Source organism: Triturus cristatus, chromosome 3_2 (assembly GCF_964204655.1).
Source record: "Triturus cristatus chromosome 3_2, aTriCri1.1, whole genome shotgun sequence".
In the NCBI taxonomy this organism is placed as follows: Eukaryota; Metazoa; Chordata; class Amphibia; order Caudata; family Salamandridae; genus Triturus; species Triturus cristatus.
In genome coordinates this window covers 855,827,222-855,840,604 of record NC_140584.1, presented here as the reverse complement: position 1 = coordinate 855,840,604, position 13,383 = coordinate 855,827,222, and positions in this window count along the sequence as shown.

Below are 13,383 nucleotides of genomic sequence, written 5' to 3'. Positions count from 1 at the left end.
GGTCTTCAACACCTCTGCAATGCAGTGGCCGGACCTAAGAAATTCATTGGCGCTCTGCACTTTTAATACAAATTAAGCACAGAGAGAACTGCTGTTTATTGCAGAGTGCAGTCAATTGTGATGTGTTCGGTGTTGCTGTTTGTATGGTATATGATTGCGAGCGTGGTGATGCCCGACTGTATAGTGTATCTGAGGTGTACTAGAGGTGTGAGGTGTAGTATGTCAAATCTTCCATGCAGGATGAATAACTAATGATTCTGTCCACTAAGACCAGCTGGACCTATAGTTGTTTTGATTTGTGGGAAAGAACAAAATGTGTAGTTATCTAAATCTACACAGTACCAATGTAGCTGAGGGGCAGCAGATTGCTGTTTTCACATAGACGCCCAATCACAGAATAAACAGAAATCCAGATTGTGACTGTGATTATGGCAAGTGAATGGCATAACAGTAGCAACAGCATTTGAGGTCTTTGCAGAAGAAGGAGCTATGCAGCCTTTAAAGTCAGGGCTAATGACTACTGCTGCACCTTTCTGCAAGAGGAAGAAAATAATCAATACTGGCATCCTGTGTATAGGCATTAACAGTGCCATCCTACCTTGGAGGGGCAGCCAAGCCCTGTTTGTGTTTGCACCAAAAGAAAGTTACATCGCAGGCTTCCGACTGGATCTGAAAAATTCTCCCAGAAATTACACCTACATGCCAGTGGATGCCACCGTATGGTCCCCTCAAACCACCCTGGAAGTAATGCAGCGCGACGCATATAGGTGTCACCCCTCCACGCCGAGATCAGTTTCTTAAGCTTTCTCCTTCTGCGCTCTCAAAAGTGCATCATTGTAAACAAATTGTAGGTGACAGTGTGCTGAAATCCAACTGGGACCTTATTATGCTGTGCAGATGTCCATTCTACAGAAAAGGGAGGAGGGAAGCAAGTGAGGTATCTGCGGTTTCCTACCCGCAGATAAAATTTGAGTCTCAGGAGTGAATTAAAACCAGGAAATCTTGCAGGACAAGTGGGCAAAATGGCGTTCTCTTCGAACCTGGCTGCCAAGGCAGTAATGCTACGTGAACGTATTCATCAATGCCTGTGTTTCAGCCTTAGCAGGACAGGCACTCCCTTTGCCAGCGCAGTTGTTGAAGCTTTGCCCTGGTGGAATGGGCCACATGCCTTCATGGGGCTCTTTCTTGGCCAACACATAACGGGGCAGATCGATATCGGAGATGCGCCACTTTTACGCCGCCGTTGCGTCACTTTTGTGACGCAGCGGCGGTGTTAACCCTGCGCCACGTTGCGCCATATTTACATCGTGACGCATCTATGGAGATGCGTCACGATGTAAAGCCCTGCGCCATGTAAAACCTGCGTCAGGTTTCACGTGGGCGTGTCGACAGAGGGGGGGGCGTTCCGTCGCAGGAACGCCCCTGAAAAGTGACTCAGTCAAATCTATAAGATTTGACTGAGTCACTTTCCCAACGCTGATGCGCCAAAACCTTGCGCCTGCTTGAAGCAGGCGTAAGGCTTGACGCACCATGTTAGGGATAGGGTAGGTTGGAACAGTGCTGGAGTTGCGTCGCGCTTGCGACGCAACTGAAGCACTGCGCCAACCTTACGCCATCGGATGCGTCACGCATCTGTTTATTCCTGCGCCATGATGCGCCGCATTGTAAATGCGGCGCATCATGTGTGGCGCAAGGGTAAACTTGCGTGACGCATCATTCCTGGCGCATCCTTGCTGATTTGCAGGGATGCGCCAGGCAACATAAATCTGCCCCAACATATCTTAATACAAAGGAATATCCATCTAGAAAGAGTCCTCTTCTGCACTGCTCTGGTCCCAGCAAAACCAACAAAGAGCTGGTTGTCCACTTGGTGGTTGCTTGTATGATCGGTATAAAAGCAGAAGACCCTTTCAGGATCAAGTCGATGGACCCTTTGCTATTATTTACCGAGGTGTGGTGAAGTGAAGAAGCCTGATATGGTAATCAACTGTCCAACATGAAAGGGCGACACCACTTTGGCAAGAAGGCGGCCCGAGTCCTCAGAACCAATTTGACTGTAACAAAAGTGATATAAGGAGGTTGAGAAGGATTATGTTACTTACCCTGTAAGCATCTTTTCTTGGCATGTAGTACTGTAGATTCATATGTTTAGCAAAAGTTCGTCATCTAGTGTTGGGCTCGGATTATTGCAAGTTGCTTTTGTTCGAAGACGTTTTTTCGAGTCACAAGGCTTTGTGATATTGCGCATGGGCATCAACTCCATTGTTAAGATTGTTTTGCCACAGGCGAGAGAGAATGGAGTTAGTATGTATTAGTAATGTGATGTCTATGCAAATAATGCGAATAAAAGTAAATCTAAAAGTAAACTGAGACCTACATAGGTGCCCAGGAAGGAAGGTGGGTGCATGTGAATCTACAGTACTACATGCCAAGAAGAGATGCTTATAGGGTAAGTAAAATAATCCGTTCGAGGCATGTGTGGCTGTAGATACACATGCTTACCATAGACTGTAAAGCAATCCCTCTCTCAAAGCGGTGGCTAGCCTGTGGGGGTAACAGTTGTTTGAAAAAGAGTACGTAGCACTGCTTGTACAACACTGGATTGTTGACGTGCTAATACTTCCACACAGTAATGCTTTGTGAAAGTGTGCGGTGTGGACCATGTTGCTGCTTTGCAAATGTCAGCGATAGTTATGTACCCTCGGAATGCCATAGAGGCTCCTATTTTGCAAGATGAGCGAGCCCTAGGGGGACCATGTACATGTTGTTGAGCTTTAGTATAACAAGTTTGAATGCATTTGACTATCCATCAAGAAATCCCAAGTTTTGAGATTGGGTTTCCAGTATGGGGAGGTGAAAAAGCAATAAACAATTGCTTGGTTTTCATAAATGTTTTGGTTCTGTCAATATAGTACAATTAAAGCTCTTTTTACATCTAGAGTATGATGTGCTCTTTCTGCAACTGTTTCAGGTTGCAGAAAGAAGACAGGTAATTAAATTGATTGGTTAATATGGAAAGCGAAGACTACTTTGGGAAGGAACTTTGGGTTGCTCTGAGCACTACTTTGTTTCTGTGGAGTTGGAAGAATGGTTCTTCTAAAGTGAGTGCCTGACATGTCTGAGTGAAGTGATAGCTATTAAAAATGCTACCTTTCAAGATAAGTATTGGAGTTGGCAGGAATGTAGTGGCTCAAAAGCACAATGTTAAGATTCCAAGCTGGTGCAAGTTTGGGTGAAATTACTCTTATATGTCCTTCCATAAATGCTTTAATGACTGGTATCTTAAATAAAAATATATATGGTTGTCCGTTTTGTACATAGGCTGCAATGTGTAAGCGTATCGAAGTGTAGGCTAAAGCGGAGTTTTGGCCATGCAGGAGATAACAAATGATGGTTTGTACTGGTGCATCCAGTGGGTTTACTTTTTGACGCTGGCAGTAGAGGACAAATCGCTTCCATTTGGCTACGTAGCACTTTCTGGCTGTAGGCTTTCTAGCTTTTTTAAGAATATCCATGCACTGCTGAGGGAGGTTTAGATACTCAAATTCTATGCCTTCAAAAGCCTTATGGCAAGATTCATTTCTTTGGGATATCGGATTTCACCATGGTTCTGTGTGAGAAGGTCCAGGTTGAGGGGATGTTTCTCGTGTGGAACTTTTGAGAGTTCCAGTAGAAGGGTGAAACATGGTTGATAAGCCCAGGTTGGAGCTATTAGTATTAGAGTGAGGGGGTTTGCCTGTACTTCCGGACCACAAACAAAAGTAATGGGAGAGGTGGGGAAGTGCAGGCAAATATCCCTGACCAGTTCATCCATAGAGCATTGCCCTTTGATAGTGGTTGTAAGAACCTGGAGGCGAAGTTTGGGAATTTTGTGTGGTTGCAAACAGGTCTATTTGTGGGGAAACCCCACTTGTGAAAGTATGGCATGAGGACTTTGGAGTGGCATTCCGGTTCATGGACTTGTTGCGGTGTCCTGCTGAGGTCTGCAACTTGATTACTTGTCCCTGGTATGTGTTCTTCTAGGAGATGAATGTTGTGATGTGAAGCCAAGCACCAGATGGTCTGGGCTAGGAGGTATGATCGTAGAGAGTGGGTCCCTACCTGTTTCTATAAATAGTACATGGTTGTCATGTTGTCTGTCCGGATCAGTACAAATTTGTTTATCAGGAGAGTTAGGAACACTTTCAATGCTAGGAGAACAACTAGGAGCTCTAGGTATTTGAAATGGAGACCCTTGTGTTTGGTAACCCATACACCCTGAATTATTAGATTTTGAAGATGAGCCCACCCAACCCATCAGGGAAGCATCCGCTATAAGAATGACCTGGGGAACTGGGTCCAGAAATGGCCGCCCCTTGGACAGGTTTTGTGAGTTCCACCACTGCGGAGAGTGAGATGTGCGGCTGTCTATCAACACTAGATCATGCATTTGGTGCCTGCGACTGATTCCATTGACGTGATAGGCATTCTTGCAGCAGTCTCATATGTGGGCGGGCATGTGGGACGATTGCGATGCGTGATGCCATCATGCTTAAAAGGCGCATGACTGTCCTGAAAGTGACTTGGAGTCTGGTTTGAAACTGTTGGGCTAATGTTTGAATGTTTTGTATTCTGGCTGTATTTGGGTTTGCTAACCCGAAGTGCGCAATTAGTATGGCCCCTAACTATACAGTTGAATATGTAACGGCTGGAGGTGCGATTTTTGCACATTGATGGGAAACACTAGCCTATGTAGAAGAGTAATTGTCTATTGCGCATGTTGGTTGCAAATGTGAGAGCTGTTAGCTTTTATAAGCCAATCGTCAAAGTAAGGAAATACGTGAATGTTTTCTCTTTGCAGATGTGCTGCTACTACTGCTAGGCATTTTGTGAATACCCGTGGGGCAGTGGTGATTCCAAAGGGAAAAACTTTGAATTTAAAGTGTTTACCTTGGAAGACAAAGCATAGGTATTTGCAGTGAGCAGGATGGCTGGGTATATGACAGTAGGCGTCCTTTAGGTCTAAAGCAAACATAAGGTCGCCTTTTTGTAACAGTGGTATTACCTTGTGAGGCGGGACCATGTGGAAGTGTTCAGACCAAATGTAGTGATTGATGGGCCTGAGGTTCAGAATGGGTAGAAGTGAGCAGTCTTTTTTGGGAATGAGAAAGTACAGTGTATATACTCCTGTCCCATGATGTTGAGGTTGGATTGGCTCTATGGCTACTTTGAGTAAGAGATGTTATCTCTAGCTTGAGCAGAACTTGGTGTTGTATGGAAGGTTTGTGCTTGCGGGGTGGAATGTTTAAAGGGGTTGTGATGAGCTTCAGACAGTAACCGTGTTGGATTATGTCTAACACCCATTGATCTGTTGTAATGGATTGACATTCTGGGAAGAATTGTTGTAGACGTCCCACAACAGGTGTTAGATGGTCGGGAGGAACATTGATGGGGTGACTGTTTAGAGGTAGTGTTTGCGGTAAGTGTAGCATTATCTTGCAGCGGCCTTTGAAATTATTTTCTCTATAGTTACCTCTGGAGAAGCCTCTAGAGGTTGATGTTTGACATTGGTTTATATAGGATGACCCCGAGGTGTCTCTTGATGCAGGTATGGCGCCCTGTTTGTAAGTGAGGTGACAAAAGGACCCATGAAAGGAGGGAGATTAAAGGGCACCCATGGATTTTGCGACATCGGTGTCCTTTTTCAGTTTTTCTGGGCTGCATCTACTTGAGATCCTAAAAGATTCTCTTTGTCAAATGGGAGATTAAGGACCACTTGCTGGTCCTCAGTCTTAAATCCAGAGATACAGGGCCAAGCGTGTCTGCACAGGAGAACGCTTGTGTTTACGCCTCTTGCTGCAGTGTCAGAGTCCAGAGCACATTTGATAGAGTTATTTGTAATTAGTTTACCCTTATTAACTAATTCATACCACTGCTTTTTATATTCCTCTGCGAGATGCTGGAGGAGTACCTCCATTTCGCCCCAGCGTGCCCTGACATAGCGTGCTAATAACGCTTGGCTTTTGGCAATTCGCCAAGGATTAGCAGACTGGGCAGCAACCCGTTTTCCAGATGAGTCAATCAGTTCTGATTGTTTGTCTGGGGGCAGTGCTCTCCTGCTGTCTGGGAGTTAGTTCTTTTCCTCCTATCGGTCACCACTGAGTTGATTGGCCACCACTAATGTAAATTGGGGCAGATGGTGCGGCCTTGTATATTTGTCAACCCGTGGTGTTATAATTCGTGCTGTCACTGGATCATTGAAAATGCTATCAGTATGACGAAGAACTCCCTTAAGTATTGGCAATTATTGTGAACTTCGTTCACAAAAATTGCAGTAGTGAGGGAGAAGTCATCCTCAATAGGGTCCTTGTGTAAAGGCATTTGGTGCTATACAGCAGCTCTGGCTATTACATCTTGGTAAGCTGAAGCATCGTCTGATGGGGATGGGCATGCGGGGTAGAGGTCTGGGCCTGTATCCCCCTGTGGGTCTATGTCATAGACATGCCAAGGGTCCCTAGGAGTATGTCCTCTCCTATGTCATCCGTATCATCCCTGATGGGTGAATGTGTGTGAGGTTTAACGATGCCCTCCTCAGACTGTTGTGGTGAAGCAGGTTGAGGAGTGACGGTAGAGGGTGGTGATGGTGGAGTGGGAGAGGTAGGGATAGGCCCAGATATAGGGAATGTGGCCATGTTCTTTTTTCGAGGCTGAATAGGAGGATTAATGGCGTCATCGAAAGACAGTTGTCTTTTAGATGGTGGAGGTGCTGTCGGTTGTAGAGTAATTTTCTTTGTACCGGGCTGAATTTATAATGTCTTTTGCCTCGAATCGAGCTGCTCTTACATTGTCTCGAGGATCGGCTCAAAGGTCTAACATTGCGGTGCGGGTGCCGGTTTTGCTTTTGGTGCTGGAGTAGACGGAGCCTCAACTGTGCCCACTGCAAGACCTTGCTTGTTCCGATGTCGAAACAAAAAAGTCATCAAAACGTTTGGCCTGCAGTGGACCAGGATAGCAGGTCCCACACCAGGCAACAAACTTCTCCCAGTGTCCATCATTAAATGGATTTCATAGAAGAAATCAAGGCTGCAGGGATAACATCCACTACCTCAGGCGGCAGATTCAAGGAGCTGTCGCTGATCAGTCTATGCCATGGAAGTGTGGTTGGCGGAGATTTGGGTTTAAGACCCTCTCCTTTTGCTGAGACAGGAGGTTCTCCCTAAGAGATAACCTAATCGGAGGAGAGATATTCAGACTTAAGAGATCTGGATACCACTCCCTCTGGTCCCAGTCCGGGGTTATCAACATGACGAGAGCATGTTCGGCCCCGATTTTCTTGAGAATCTGGGCAGGAAAGATAATAGTAGGAAGACTGTTTTACGGAATATCAAGCATAGGAATATTGTAGTTTCAGAATATATCAAAAGGTAAATGCACACAGAGAAAGTATAGATTTACTATTCCTAAATCCAAATCTATGCACCTTGAAGACATACATATATTGTCACGATACATATATGTGGAGATACGTGTAGAAACTCTCTACCTAACTTACCTTTCGATATTTTGGTCACAATACTCTGGTCATGATTTTTTGTGCCATTGAGATTCCCATCTCGATATTCCAGGGGCACATCGGTGGAAATGCGTACAGGAGACCCGTCTTCCCTCCCAGACAAAATGGGTCTCCCAGTGATTCTCCTAGAGGAAACTCTAGTGCACAACAGTTTTTAAATTGCACATTCTTGGGGGTGGCAAACTGCTCTAGCCAGGGTCGGCGCCAGTGTTCGGAGATGCCTAGTGCCCCCTCTGGATGGCAACGCATGTGTGGTCATCTATCCAATGGCTGCTCAGTTGGTTCGGAGTTTAGGGATTCTGCTATGTGGTGTCTGGCCTGCTTCATACATCAATCTCTATGGTTCAAGGCCTCTTTACATAGGATCCAGGATTCCACTCCTACCTGCATGTTGCAGTAGCACATGGCAGTCATATTATACATAAATCTGGGGATCCAGTGTAGGGCCCATGCACATGCTACCTAGCATATATTTGACAAAGAGGATGCATGTGACAAGAGCCCAAAAGGACTCCGAACCATCCTCACTGAGTCCTAAGTGTCCCAGACTTGTACCATTGGTTGCCACTGTATCTAGGATAGCCCCTATGAAGGGAAGTGTTTGCATAAGGCTTAGGTGGTACTTCAGCTAGCTGATGGAAAACCCCAATGAGGGCAAGAGAGTGGCAGTGATCTGGGGGTGGTCTGCTACTGACTGCGGCAAGCCCACCTTTAGCAGCCAGTCGTTGAAGTACAGAAGTAAATGTATTCCAGACATCTGAAGATGAGCGGCGACTATTGCCATCACTTTTGGGAACACTCAAAGGAATGAGGAAAGGTTAGAGGGGAGCACATAAAATTCCATCCCTAACAGGAACCGCAGATCGAGCCTGTGGGACTGCAGGGCGGGTGTATGAAAATACTCGCCCTGCAAGTACAGGGGAACTCTCCAGTCTCCTGAGCAGAGAGGCTCTGAGTCAGAATGAGCATTTAAACTAGTCCATTCTCAGAAAGGCGTTCAATGGCTGGAGGCCCAATACAGGTCTACATTCTTGGTTTTTCTTGGGCACGACAAAGTAGAGTAGCACCCCTCGTCCCACTCCGAGGCCAGCACTCGCCTAATGGCACCCTTGGCCAGCAGGTTAACTTCCTGTTTTAGCAATTAAGTGTGGTATGCCAAAATTTGGCATGGGACAAAGGGTATACGAGGTGGGGAAGAAATGAAAAGTAGGGCATAGCTCTTTAGAACAATTTGCAAAACCCATCACTCTGAGCTGAATTTCCAGCTGGGGAGGAAATGTTCGATGCTGCCCCCTACCAGTTGACTGTGGTTTGTCAAAGCCCCCGCAGCAGGGTAGAAGAATGCTGCCCGTACTGGTGTACACAAGTTAGGCTGACTGCACGTACTCGGTTTCAAAAAGGCTGGTTTGGTTGCTGCACTCGCTAAGACAGTTGATGTAGCCATAAAGCTAGCCCTCTCAAGTAAGCCCTACATTTTCGGTACTGCTGGTGGAATTGGCAGGCTGGCAACAATAATCCCAGGGAGTGCGCTATGGTGCAACTATCCTTTTATTGCTCAAGAACGGAGTCAGTCTTTTTCCCAAAAATTCTAGCTCCATCACAGGTCATGCGCCCAAGGGACACCTGAACAACCCCAGAAAACCCAGTAACCCGCATGCAAGTCTGTCATTTAAGCATTACACTAGGGCCAATAGCAAAGCGTAGGTTATTGATGGGGTCAAGACCAGCGTGCAGAACACATTTAGCTACATGTTGTCCACATTGAATAGTCTGGGCAACAGAAGCATGGAGATCTTCTGGGATGACATGCAAGATCTTCCTAGCCATGTCCAACAAAGCATGGGTGTACATGCCCAGAAGTCATTTGTATTCATTATGCTTGAAATTGCCTGACCAACAAGGCTTTCCGGCACAGGATATTTTGACAGAAGATCAGGGTCTCCTGGGGCCAGTCTGTGTCACCTGGCTGTAGGTCGACTGACCAGGAGAGAGGAGCATGTTTTTTACCAAATGGCCATGAGGTTGACTTTGAGTATCTTGTTCAACGATAGAGGTTCTGACGAAGCCTGCCCTGGTTGGAGTACGGCTTTGGGTTTAACTGTAGGCAAATGTAAACCTAGCACCTGTGCCGCTCTGTGCACTACTATTGCAGAGGAGGCCATTTTCTTCTGCTATTGGACCACAAACCAAATTTCAATGGAACAGCAATCATAGATGGTGACATGAACAGGAACTATGCAACTTTGTAAGACTTTAAAAGCAAGGATATTGCCTCCCACTGGGCAATTTGGGCCCAGGCTCCAGAAAACAATTGGAAGAGCAATCAAAGTGGCAACCTGAGCAGTACATCAAAACGTTTTAAAAGCTCTGGTTTTAGCTAGTCTTCCTAGATCGACACAAACACGAGTCATGCCCAAAACCCTATCATGCTCCTAAAAGGGGATAATCACCAGTCAAGCAAGCACTAGTCAGAGCTGGCTCAAACACAGGCCAGCACCCTGCACATATTTAAAGGTCAATTTTTAAATGCCACCCGAACCCCAAAATGTCAATACAGGATCATATTACACATTATATATATGTTTTTATATTACATATTTATATTTAGTTTAAAAATGTTGTTCTCTAAAATTGCAACCAACAATGAGCACCAATAGTAATTCTAATGTTTGGTTTTGCTTAATATTCATTAATAAATTGTAGATAGAAAAATGTACAATGGTGACAGCCAGTGGATTTGTGCATTTTTTTCAGCCAAAGCTAAATTTACCACATGATTTGCCAAACAATTTGCTGATTTTGCATACAATTTAGTTTTTAGCTAAAATAAATGAAAGTAATAAGCAAGAGAATGTGTTGCGTAATTTGTTTTTTCTGCATAATTCAGGTAACGTTGCTACATAATTTGGTTCTCCATGCCGCATATTCCTAGTGACCTTGACTATGATAGAGCTCTGTAGGGTGAATTGCGAATGTTTTCTATATCTCACAGTTCCTTTGTAATGTAGGTTGTTATACCACTGCATTTAATGAAATAAAAGCACCCTAAATTATATATCAATACTATAAATAATGAGACACATTTATGTCCATGCCTTAATTTGGTGCCTTTGGCATGTTCACATTGTTTTACTTTTCATTAACCTCTTTAACCACACCAACTAGTGATGTAGTTTTACTCCACATTTCCCCAGGTTCATTCTGCTTTTGCCATTCTATTACTGTGCACTTCCTTTTTCGCGACAAGTTTACCATTATAAGCGCAGTGGTGCTTAACCACCCATTCTGAAAGCTCCAAGGAGTCATATTGGCCTCATTATTTTAGAAGCATTTTGGTAGCAAGCAACCGAAAACCGTAGCTTATATGTCAGTGAAGTTGCAAGGAACTGTAGACAAAATGTATCTCGTGCTACTTAGAAGCTCAGGGCAATAGAGATTTCCTTGTCGGCCCAAAAGGCTGGTGCTTATTAGTAAACAAAATGGGACATTTTTTGGGGAGCCCTACAAGCTTGAAAGTGTTTTGTTGCCTACTGCAGCGTGCAGCTCTTAACAAGCATTGGCAAAGGCAATAGTTCTCACCTTAGTGGCTGATTGGCTCTGCCAGTGTGTTTTCTTCATGCTCTACAGCATCAAAGCAGATACTGTACAGCACAAAGGAAAGATAAAAAAAGAATACAAAATATGCATGATGATGTGACCTCTGGGACGTGTCATTTTGTAGGCGTGTGTTAAACACACATGAAATCATCTACACGGAGCCCATCAGCTGTGTCAACCAACTTTCTAATTTTTATATGTAATGGAGCTAGGGTAGTGGGCCAGGGAGGCAGAGAAGCACATGGGCGAGAGACTGCAGAATGTAGCAGGGGGGATAGAGTACCACACAAACAAGTAGAGAGCAACAAGGAGGAGAGTGGGGAGGCATAGAAGTACCTAGACTAATAAAAGCAACAATGGGGGGTACGGTAGGGAAGGGGAGGGGAGGGTGAGACAGCGGCACGCGGACGAGTAAGGGCAAAGTGAGCTTTGGGTTAGAGAAGCACATGAGGGAGACAACTGAAAACCACGTGCACTCTCATGGAGTGCTTAAACAAAAATAAAGTAGCACCCAAAACTCGAGCAGTGGAAGGACTCAAGTACTTTGACCATCCTCCAGGGGAGGGCCAAACACAAGCCGACAGATGCAAACAAATAAGAGTGACAATACAGCCAGCCAATGGTAAGCAATGGGTGGGCTCCAAGCACACTGTATGGTAACAACATGTCTTGTAGCAAACAGTGCATACCTAAAAAGGAAGAGTGGCCAAAGTGCACGTATGAAGAGGTAAAAAAAACACAGAAGTCAACGTTCTCTGAACATCTGTAGACACAGCTCTTAGTTATATCGGAACATGGTGTTTTCTTTGGTCAACAGCTCAATATTTTTGCATGCTTAAAAGGCCACGGGAACTAGTTCTGCACTTGTGAAGACATGTTCAATATTGCTGTCATTTCCTTTTTATTGATGCTCACCAGGTTTGGACTGGTGTAAAAAAAAACAGTCCCGGGCACCAAACTAAAAGTGGCCCACACCTATGACCTGGGCAGTTTAAAAAAATGACTCATATTTGTAAATTCAGTAGCTCTTTATTTATTTATTTTTAAAGCCTTGCCTGGGTGGTCTCCTAGGAGCATGGAACCACATGTATTGGTGCTTGCTGCTGGCAGTGTGCGTGGTAATATTTAAAAAAATTGACAGTGAAATTAACTATTTTCCCTATCAGAAAGTTGGAAACATTGATACTTCCCTCCTCTTCCGTCCACGAAGTGCGATAGGTGCATCCACACTGCATGCAATGGGATAACAACATCCACAGCCTGCACAGTTCCTCTTGTTACTGCAACCTAGCTTTTACTTAAAGATGTTTACAACACCAACCCACACAGAGCCACAAACCAGCTCACCACACCTCATAATGGCATTGCCAGATTGCCCTACAGGCCAGTCCTGACCTCATTTTTTTTTTTTTAGTTTTATATAGCGCGAACTAGACCGGAGACATTGGGTATCAGAGCGCTTTACATGAGCACCGGTTGCATTACATGAGGACACATTCATTTTTGTGAGGCACGGGGCGATTAAGTGATTTGCCCAGCATCACAAGATGTTGAGTTTCGTTGCCGAGACTTGAACCCGGTTTCCCAGCTTGGAGGTCGAAAGCTCTAGCCGTAAAGCTACGTCCTTCATGTGCACAACTATGGTACTGTAAAACCTACAGGAAAGAGTTCTAGCTTGCTCGTCAGCCGAAACATTCACAGTCCTTGTCAGCTGATTATAATGAAGCTACTAAGACCAGTCTCAACCTGGAGAAGAATACTTCCAAAAATAACACATTGGAGCAAGGATCAAGATTGCCTTCTTGATCTGACAGTAGTAACTGGAGATGTACTACAGACTATTAACTTAACTATTGGTGCATGGAAGCTACTTAATTATCTCCATTATTATAGGAGTAATGTGCAGATGTAAAGACATTTTCGCATATACGGATTCTGGAATAAATACATTAACTCTCAAAAAATTGATTTTAATTCAGATCACCATTAAAAAGGAAATTCGGCAACACACAGCGTCTCCTAAATCCGGATGTTCAGGAAAAAAACTGCAAAAACACCTGCTGTTAATAGTGCCCGATGATTTTTTCCTAGATCCTTAAGTATAGAGCAATTAGCTCTGTTTACTTTTGCATGTGACCCCATACGTTGAACACTTTTAGCAGTTATGAAGGGTTCATGCACGTAAATGTACTGATGTTGCCTTGCACATGCTCAAACTAACGTGTTAACATTCA